This window comes from Leptonychotes weddellii, chromosome 1, assembly GCF_054177405.1.
Source record: "Leptonychotes weddellii isolate Sample4059 chromosome 1, ASM5417740v2, whole genome shotgun sequence".
Lineage (NCBI taxonomy): Eukaryota > Metazoa > Chordata > Mammalia > Carnivora > Phocidae > Leptonychotes > Leptonychotes weddellii.
The window spans coordinates 112,632,612-112,643,388 of record NC_138369.1 but is presented as its reverse complement, the minus strand read 5'-3'; the positions used below and the strand labels follow the sequence as shown (position 1 = coordinate 112,643,388).

At 39.2% G+C, this 10,777-nt stretch overlaps 1 long non-coding RNA gene across 1 annotated transcript in view; it reads left to right on the top strand.

Annotated features, from left to right (window-relative positions):
* The first annotated feature begins 767 nt into the window (after positions 1-767).
* LOC115942533 (uncharacterized) overlaps positions 768-10,777 on the top strand; it is a 262,660-nt gene continuing 252,650 nt past the window's right edge. Inside the window, exon 1 of the long non-coding RNA XR_004077160.2 lies at positions 768-1,030. This is a non-coding gene — a long non-coding RNA (uncharacterized LOC115942533). The remainder of the gene's footprint in view (positions 1,031-10,777) is intronic.

The window sequence follows — 10,777 nt, the reverse complement described above, 5'->3', positions numbered from 1 at the left end:
GGCCTGGAGGACGTTAGAGCACATACCAAATTCACACAATTTATATATAAATTTACATAGTATACTATAGCACACACTAAGTTTAGCCCATACTAAATTTACTCAACAAGTTTTGCCAGCAAAACCTATCATTACTGAACATTGAAATGTCTCCAAAACAGAATGGCCTTGGACATCATTACAGTCTTGCAAGGACACACCCATGTACTCCAAACAGAATGCTGTGTGTTCATACCTGATAAGTCTGCAAATGTATCATCTTTTTTTTTTTTTAAAGATTTTTTATTTATTGATTTGACAGAGAGAGAGAGCTAGAGAGGGAACACACAAGCAGGGGGAGTGGGAGAGGGAGAAGCAGGCTTCCCGCTGAGCAGGGAGCCCGATGCGGGGCTCGATCCCAGGACCCTGGGATCATGACCTGAGCCGAAGGCAGACGCTCAACGACTGAGCCACCCAGGCGCCCCTGCAAATGTATCATCTTTAATGACATCTTTAATGACACAGAAATGATCCGACCCCCCCCCCCCCCGCCCCACTCTAGGGGACTTAACAAATCAGTGGTTTGGATCAAAGAGCTCTTGGTAAAAAAAAAAATGTTACTTATTTTGGGCATCATTATCTTGATCTGTCTCCAGTGCAGCTGGAGAGCTGCCAAAGGGGCCACCTCCAGGCTAATGAAACCCCTTGCTGCCTGCTCCCGGCACATTGGGAGGTGGTGAGAGCTGGTCATAAGGGGAGGAGTGTTGGAGGAGGTCAAGGAGAGGACGTGACTTCTGGGTGACTCTGAGAGCTACATCCGGACAATCAGAGGCGTCTCACTCCGTGTGTCCTTGGCTTGTCTTCAGCTTGCCTTCTCCACACCACAAGCTGCCCCAAGGTTGCAGCTTTGAGAGAACAAGATGTTATTGTGACCATCTGGACCGTATATATGTGATTGAACCCAGTTAAGGCCATTATATAAACATTTACCATCCTGGCGGGTGGGTGCGGAGATGTGCTCTACTCGCGGAGCCCAAGACAAGCCTTGCCGGTAAGTTCCCTTGCTTACTAAACCTGCCACCTGCCAACCTGCGGTGCCCACTCCTTGCCCTCTAGGTACAGGGCCGGTTTGTGAACCAACAAATCATTATTTGGACTTTCTTATGGGGTCCATTAATATATTATGTTAATAAGTTTCATAATGTAATGTCAGGGTCACTCTTACGAGAGAAAAATCTCGTATCAAGTGGATGTTTGCTGTTGAACACTAGACTGGCATTTTATTTGGAAATTTTGCATCTATATTTATAAATAAAATTGCTTTATAGGGTGAGTATATTTTTGGACAGTTTATAAAATCTGGGTTATTTTATGAAGGGCATTGTATAGCTATAATAGTTTTCTAAGGCTTTGGGAGGGCTTAATAATATGGAAATTACAACTCTTAAATATTAAAAAAAATCCATGGTAAACCTTTAGACACTGGTCTTTTTTGGAAGTACTATGTTGATAAAAGTTTGAGTTTATTTCATGATAATTTAGGGAGTCAATGTCTCCTTGATTTTATTTGGATAATTTCCTAAAAATTTATTTATTGAATTTGAGTTCTTTTGCAAAATTATAAAAAAAACAAGTTTTCAATTTTTTCTCTATCTGTGCTTTTTCATATTAATACCTTGAATACTTTTTTCCTCCTGTAATATTGAATTTTTAAGAGGAAAATATTTATCTAAATTGTTTTCCAAAGAACTAATTTTTTGATTTATTCAATTGTGATTTTCAAAAGAAAAGTTTATTCATGTTGTCTTACTCTGCTTTATCCTTTTACTATCCTTAAGTTTGGTTTTGTTTTTTTTTTTTTTGGCTTCCTTAACTCTTACATTGGCTTGATAATGAAATTTAAATGTTTTAGTATAATTACAAACCAGATACATGTTATTGTAAAAAAAATTTGAACACAAAAATAAATTACTTAAGTTTATAGATTTACCTTAGAATATAACCTTGGCAGGGGCACCTTGGTGGCTGGTTAAGTGTCTGCCTTCGGCTCAGGTCACAATCTGGGGGTCCTGGGATCAAGCCCAGGTGGCTAGCTCCCTGCTGAGCAGGGAATCTGCTTCTCCCTCTCCCTTTGCCTCTCCCCCCAACTCCTGCTCGCTCGCTCTCTCTCAAATAAATAAGTAAAAATCTTAAAAAAAAAAAAAAAAAAGAATATAGCCTTGGCAGAAGCTCACTAATTTTTATGTATTTTCATTTTCATTTTGTTATGTAGTTTTAAAGTTCCAGTTTTGGTATATACCCTGACCAAATAGTTCAGTGAGATGTTTTATTTTTTTATTGTTATTTTTAAAGATTTTATTTATTTGACAGAGCCAAAGTGAGCCCATAAGCAGGGGGTGCGGCAGAGGGAGAGGGAGAGGGAGAAGCAGGCTCCCCGCAGAGCAGGGAGCCCGATGTGGGACTCGATCCCAGGCCCTGGGATCGTGACCTGAGCCGAAGGCAGACGCTGAGTCATCTGAGCCACTCAGACGCCCCTAGTGAGATGTTTTAAAATTTCTAAATATGTGGGCTATTTTATTGTAACTATTGTTACTGTATTTTATTACTAAGTGATTATAGTCAGAGAAAGTGAGTTACAATTTTTGTTTTACTTTTTCTTTATTTGCAAATTGGCTCAAGATTTTGTACATGTTACATTGATTCTTGAGAAGATAAATTCTCTGTAAGGTACACAATTTAATATCAAGGTACTAATTTGTTTATATCTTTGAACTGAAACTTGTATTCTTTGAATTGTCTAGGTATTTCTTTTCTACTTTATTAATCAAAATCTGAGAGAAATGTTACTATAACTTGGGGAAACTGAAAGTCATAGTTCCAGTAAGTATGGGTTCTGAGTCAGACAGGTTGGGCCCAAATCCTAGCTCTGCAAATTCCTACATCCGTGTTTTAAATCTCAGTTTCTCTGTCTGAAAAAAATGGATAATAATACATGGTTTCATTTGATTGCTATGAGTATTAAATAAGATATTCTGTGTGACTCCTTGGCACAATATGATATATAGTGAGGATCTAGTAACTGTTGGCTGTTAAATATTCATTTTGTTCCACTTGTATTTCTCACAGACTTGCTTTGGATGTTATGTTTTTCAGGATATCTTAATTGTATAGCTTATATTAATATAAAACTGCCCTCTTCCCATTTAATTCTTTGTTTTTTTGCTTTGAATTCTGTCTGAAATGAAAATTGTTACATTTACCTGATAAATCTGTTTGATTTTAAACTGGTGGTGCCAGTTTTAGATCTATCAACAGCATAGTTGACTTTCGTTTTACAATCTTGCATGTTATATAAAATTCTAAATTATAAAACAGTTCAAGTATACTTAAAATTATAGAGATAATCTAGGGAACATGCATGTAGCCTCCATCTAACAAAATTTAATATTTTGGCCTGTTTGCTCTAGAAACACACATACCACATGCGCTCACACACGCATGCACATGCACACAGTATTTCACACTATTCCAGTCCTAGGTGAAGCCCTCTTTGCTCATTCCTGATGGGTTCTTCTCTGTCTTCCTGCCCCTGAGATACTGTCCTGAAGTTGGTGTATATATCAATGCATAAAAGTTTTTATACTTTTAACACGTAAGTATTCGTAACGATATAATATCATTTTATGTGTTTTAAACCCTAAGCGAAGGCTTCTATACTCTAGTTTTATTCTATAACTTGCTCCCAAGCGCCTGGGTGGCTCAGTCATCTGCCTTCGGCTCAGGTCGTGATCCCAGGATTCTGGGATCAGGCTCCCTGCTCATCGGGCTCCCTCCTTCTCCCTCTCCCAGCCCCCCTGCTTGTGTTCCCTCTCTCGCTGTGTCTCTCTCTCAAATAAGTAAATAAAATTTTAAAGAAACCAACCAAACAGAAAACTTGCTCTCCTTATCAAGTTTTATTTTTTATTCTATTTTATTTAATTCATTTTTTGTTTTTTTAATCTCAGATGAATTATCCTTACTGTCTTCAGCTATTGTTCATACTGTAGATCTATTTTGATACTCTATCTAGAATGCCTTTCACTTTTAGTTTCCTCTAGTCTGTCTTTTTCAGAGGTATGCATTTCTTCTGATTGTTCAGGACAGTGTTCCATTGATCTGTAGAATTTTCTTCCTATAGTTCTTATGAATTTTTGTGTCCCTATGTTTGAATCAAAGCAAATGGTCCTAGGCCCAGTATTTGCCAATGGAGAAGGTGTATCAGCCTTGGTTTCACTCTTAGTCCAAGTGAATCTTGTTAAATAAATACTGTTCTCAAACCTATGGCTGCAAAGTAGATTATTGTGCAGATTCTTCATCTTATGTGTATTGTTCATTAGGTATTTAACTTACGCACTTATTCTGGTTGAGGCAGGGTCTCATACCCTCAATACCTGACTTCTGACAATTGGAAGCAAGGTAGGACATGAAAAGCTGCAAAATCCTGCTAGCCACTGCTGACAGTTCCTAGCTCTACTCCTGTTTCTGTGCTGGTGCTTCCCTTTCCAGGACCCAATGTGGCGTCATCTATCTACATGATAGTGCATGTTGATTTCTGAATTGTGTTCTCTGTATGGATGTAGGAAGGGAGATACTAACTAAGGGAGAAGCTAGTATAGTGGCCACCTCAAAAGAAGTACCCATGGGATTGCCCCTGACTGATTCGAACCCTATGACCTTGAACCACCCGACAAGCAGGGAGTATGGGATGGAAAGAGTGTCCCTGTCTTTGTTGAAAGCAATATGCTCAGGGTCAGTATCAAATCTTGCATTTTCCCATTACTTTGATTCTGAATTTTGTTCTATATAGGTCTTATAGTTCATTCAAATTCTTTTTACATTAGCAACAAATTGACATTTTAGATTTTCTGTATTAGGTATTTTTTTTTATTATGTTAATCACCATACATTACATCATCAGTTTTAGATGTAGTGTTCCATGATTCATTATTTGCGTATAATACCCAGTGCTCCATGAAGAACGTGCCCTCTTTAATAGCCATTACCAGGCTAACCCATCCTCCCACCCCCCTCCCCTCTAGAACCCTCAGTTTGTTTTTCAGAGTCCATCGTCTCTCATGGTTCACTGTATTAGGTATTTTTATTTTAATTTCACATGTATTTTTAATGGGATCTTAGGAGAAGTTGCATTGAGGTCTGAAATTCAGGTGTGATATAAAAATTGAAGTCCACAAACTGTCAGCTTTAATAATTGTACTATACTGATTTAGAACAGACTAGTTTGGGGTTTATACAACCTGGGGCAAAGAAGGAGTTTAGTGAAGGACACACCCATGTAACAAGGAAAGCTGAAAAGATCTGGAAAGAACCAGGGGAGAAATGTTTTCTTTAGTCACTCCTGGCCAAATGTTTCATTAATTTCTTAGTAGAAATTGAAAGTTAATGTGTGAATACACCAACTGAGATCAATTGACAGGGAATGTTTATCTTAAAGAGAAATGTGAGATCATGTCTGGGCTCAGCTACAGATTGAGAGCCAAGAACATTAGGAATGGCTGTTATGCGGTAGGATGTGCTGTGAATATACAACAGTAGTACTCTATCAGTAGATTAATTACTGCAGTATATACTCATTTTGTCAGTTCAGGTCCTTTGAGAAGTCGAGGTCAACATGAGATTATATATGATTGAGATTTTGGGGACAAATGCCAGTGAAGGGTGAAAGAGGAGGGAACAGGAGTCTGTAGGTTGAGCCTTTAGGTAGTGATGCGGGTTTAGGACTTGTGAAAGGAGAGAGGAAAGGAAGGGTCGGGTAGCAGGAGTCACAGACTGCAGTGTATTTCTGAGGAAGCTTTGACCAAGTTGATGGGAAGTCCTTGAGCAAATACTGTCCATTGGAAGAATCCAGCCTAGGACAGTAATGGGCTAGGTCTAGTAGCTCCCATCAAGCTCAGCCATTGGGTGGGAACACCAGGGGAAAGTATGGCCTTGCTGTGAATACCATGGTGGATCCAAAGAGTGGCAACTAGAAGCATTAGTCTCCATTAACACCTGCCATTTACAGAGTGCATCCTATGGTCCATACAACTTTAATATTTCATTTACAAAACAAACTTGTGGGGGCACCTGGATGGCTCAGTCAGTTAAGTATCTGACTCTTGATTTTGGCTCAGGTCGTGATCTCAGGGTCATGGGATCGAGTCCCACATTGGGCTCTGTGCTCTGTGGGGAGTCTGCTGGAGATTCTCTCCCTCTCCCTCTGCCCTTCCCCTCTGTGCGCTCTCTCTCATTTTCAAATAAATAGATAAATCTTAAAAAAAAAAAAAAAAAAACCCAAACCTGTAAGGTGCATGGTATAATCTCTATTTTATGAATAAGGAAGCTTCAACTTGGAGAGAATAAATAAGTTAAAGTCACACAATCAGTAAATGTCAGTGCCAGAGTTTGAAGATAGATCTGTAGATACATGTTAGGATTCTTTTGGTCTAAAGCAATAGAAAATACTTTTTTTAAGAGAAGTTTATTTTTAAGATGTAGGCACTGTTGTTGTATGGAACCCAATGGCAGATACATAGCCAGGATGGCCTAGAAGCAGGGATTGGCATGCTGTTGGGGCCCTCTCTCCTGCGCTCCTCTAGTGTAACTGCTAACTTCTCTTCTTTCACCACGGAACTGGTTCTCTTGTGTACAGCAGAAAAGTGGCTGCTGACAACTGTTGAGTTCAAGAGAACGTCAACAATTAAAGCTGGAATTAGTTTCTGAGGGAAAGGTTTCCGCCTCAGCTAGAATCAGGTGTTCACCTTTAGATTGATTGCTTCATTTGGCTGGGGGCTGGAATCTAGTGAGGAGAGTCTGTAGGGGTGGAGTGGGGGGTCAGGGCATGCTACTGCGGTTATCATGGAAATGATAGGAAAGGGGAAAGAAGTTTTCAGAAACGGAGGTGTTGGATATAAAAATCAATAGGGGGCTCCCTGCTCGGCAGGGAACCTGCTTCTACCTCTGACCCTCCCCCCTCTCATGTGCTCTCTGTCTCTCATTCTCTTTCTCAAATAAATAAAATCTTTAAAAAAAAAAAATCAATAGGTGCTCACTGCAAATAAATTCTTCAATGAGGTTGAACCCTAAATGTAGTGAAATTTCTGTGTATCGTAACAACACTGTATATACAACCATTTAGCAAGTTATATTCCTGACTGAATATGCACTTATTTCACATAAAGATAATGAAACTGATTTTATCCAATAAAATGTTCCATAAATTTATTTTTTAATTTTTAAAAAGATTTTATTTATTTGAGAGAGAGAGCATGCACGCATGAGTGGGGAGGAGAGGGAGAAGCAGGCTCCCCATTGAGCAGGGAGCCCTAACGTGGGGCTCTATCCTAGGACCCTGGGATCATGACCTGAAGGCAGAGGCTTAATCGACTCAGCCATCCAGGCGCCCCCAAATTTATTATTTTTGACATGAGCGAGCAATGTATCACATATTGGAGATTGTGTAAAGGAACAGGAGAGTGAGTTTACATGGCACTGGATCCCTGGGGAGGAAGAAGTTACAGCGGCTGGCCCAGATCTATTTCTCTCCTGATTACTAAGAAGATGCTCCTGGGAGAAGGAACAAGGCAGGTGAACCAGTCTAATCTCTTGTAAACATTCTGATAGCTGAAACTTCTAGTAAATAAATTAATGATGTTTGCAAGGAGGCGAATCATTATCTTCCTAGTTTAAGATTAGTTATGGTGACCAAATTTAGGATATATGGGTTTACGGGGCATGACTTGCTAGAGAATGTCCTGTAAGCTTGATATAATGTGGAGGTTTTTATGTCAAATATTTCCTGCTGTGAGGCCCCATGTGCCTCAGTGGAGATCTCACTATTACTCTGGGCCAGCAGCACATGTCCAATATTAGAGGGAAGGACCTGGAGAATCCCATGGAATGTTCTAGACTTTTTCTGTTTCATCTTTACCTTTTGATTGCATGTATCCTTTGAGATTATTAGTAAACCTTGATGCTGGGGAGATCTTTGATTTAGGTGAGCCGGATTGGACAATCTAATACTTTATATTAGCTTAATCCTTCAGTAAACAACTGAGATCCTTATAAAGCATTTCTCCTATACAGAATTATCTCCCCACCTGCACTGCTGGAGGATGATATTATGGGCTGAATTGTGTTCCCTCAAAATTCATATGTTCAAGTCTTAACTGCCAGTACTTCAGAATGTGACCTTATTTGGAGAGAGGTCTTTAAAAAGGTAATTAATTTAAAACCTGGTCATTAGGGTAGGCCCTAAACCAATATGATTGGTGTCCTTAAAAGAGGAAGTTTGAACACCTAGCGGTATAGAAGGAAGACTGTGTGGACACAGTGAGAAGAAAGATCTAACACCTTAGGAGAGAGACCTGAGAAGAAACCAACCCTTTTGATACCTTAATCTTGGACTTCTAGCTTCCAGAAAGTGAGAAAACAAATTTCTGTTGTTTAAAGCACCAGCCTGTGGTATTTATTATAGCAGCCCTAGGAAGCTAATACCAATGGAAAGGGGGATTATATCCCCTTTTTTTTCCCCTTTTGTTCACTCATGGAATCCATGCTAAATCCAACCTTGTTTTGTGTGTTTTCTTTCCATGGTTTTCCTTGTTACCTAAAATTCCCTATCCCTTTAGAGTATATAGGACATTTTTGTTACTTGAACTTTCCCTTGCATATTAATAATGATTATTATCAATGAATAAATCATTTGGAAGTGGAGGAATTCTGCATCATTTTCCTTTCTGTTTTAGTATTTATTTATGCTAATAGAAACTACAGGTCAAACTTTGTACCTATGATGAATAGATAAATTATGATATTTTGGGAATATGATAAAATATGAAAAGTTACATAATATATACCTGGATATGTAAGAGTATTTATTTGGCTATATGCTTATTACTAGAGATTCTGAATAGTTTTACTTGATTTAATTAATGTGCCCCCTTCTTTTTTTTGCCTCGGAGCTTTGCAAATTGCAAACTTTTCAGTATTCTCAGGAGATTCTACCCTGGTTATTATACAGGCATGTGGAGTTTCTACTATCATTTTAAATGGAGAAGTTCCCTAGGGTGAATACTAGGAATTTGAACTATGTCATTTAATGTTTTGGTTTGGAAAATGTCTATGACTTCTTCCGCAAATAGAACAGAGGGGAGTCACTCACTGTTATGTATAAAGGACATGGGGGAATCTAAATATTGAATTTTTATCTCACTCTTACCCTGCTTGCTACTTTGTACAATGTTTGAGCTATTTGAAAGCATTCAGAAATGGATATTTGACATAGTATTCTGACTCTTCAAGCAGCTTTGCAGTGGAAGGGGGACAGTCCACATCTCTCATTTTCAGCCCTCACCTCCTTTTTCTGGGCTCAGGTGAGTGTACAGTCTAGGTAAAGAGCTTCAGCGCTCATGTCAAATCTATTCATAAATAAAATATCTGCCCACTCACTACCTCCTGCTTATGGTTTTTAAGGAATAATATGCTGTAGATGGTATTTAAAATTTTTTTAAAACTGTGGGAAGACCTCATTCCATACTGACTCTGAGAAGAAGTCTAGAGCAGATAGAAAAAAGGCAGGAAGAGTGATTAAGGAGTGTTTTGTAGATTATATATATGTGTGTGTGTGTGTGTGTGTGTGCACACGCACATGTGTGATTGGTATTGCCAAAGGAGATAAAGAGATCTTTGAGCAGATGAGAACTAGGTTAGGTACCAAGTTCTGAACAGAAGAGGGCAGAGGGTGAGAGGAGAGGGGCCACATAATTGGCTTCCTTAAAGGCAGCATTCCTAGGAGCCTTTGGGCAATGAGTTACAGGGGTTTAAGGACTATTTCCTAAGGGAAACTATAAAGGTCTTTATTTCCTATAACCATCTATAAGGTGTGCGTTAGGGCAGAAATGTGTGTTTAAGCCTGCAGGGTGTTTGTTTTCCCGTCTGAGGCCCTGACCAATTATGGGAGCTATCGTTTCTCCCTGTCCTTCTTGTTTCCAGTCACCTCAGTAGGTGCTTACTTCCTACGAGCTGCCAGGCCCTGCGCCAGTGCTGCATCAAGACGAATGAGGGCTTTTTGTCTTCACTTAAAAAGTTTGCACTCTGTAATTATAAAGGAGAAACCATGGAGGTATAAGCCTTTCTAAACTCTGGTTTGCTACATATAGTGAGTACTTTTGTTTTGAATGGAAGAATTAACCAAAGAATAGAGAGGAAAAGGAATTTTTAATGAAAAAGGGAGAGATAAGTACTACTGGCAAGTGGAAGATTGAGACACGGAGGGTATCCGTTAGCTTGTAATACTAGGTATATGGGATATTCCCAGAAAAGGGGAATTTGGATCTTTTGAAGAAATGGTACCCTCTCATGCTCCACAGAATGATCATTAAAAGGACTAGGTCCTAGTCTATGCAGGTAAGCATGTTGACAAGGTCAAGGAGGGAGAAGTGCGTAATGGTGGTTGGCATCTTCTCATTGAGGCCATAGTATCAGTTGTATGGAGGTAGTTTTATGCCAACCTGACGTGGGAAATTGGACAGTGCTCTGTTTTCCTGGATCAGGTAGATGAGATGCAACAGAGTTTCCACTAACCTATCCAATCCTGCCATCCATTATCTCATTTTGTTGATTCACAGGATGTTGATTGTGTCTATCAGAAAAGACTTGTGGTAAGGAACAATGACAGAGAAGCCCCATAAGAAATGCAAGAACTTGGTTATACAAGTGTCCTTATTACTTCTTGTCTGGGGATGGAGCCATAGACAAGTAT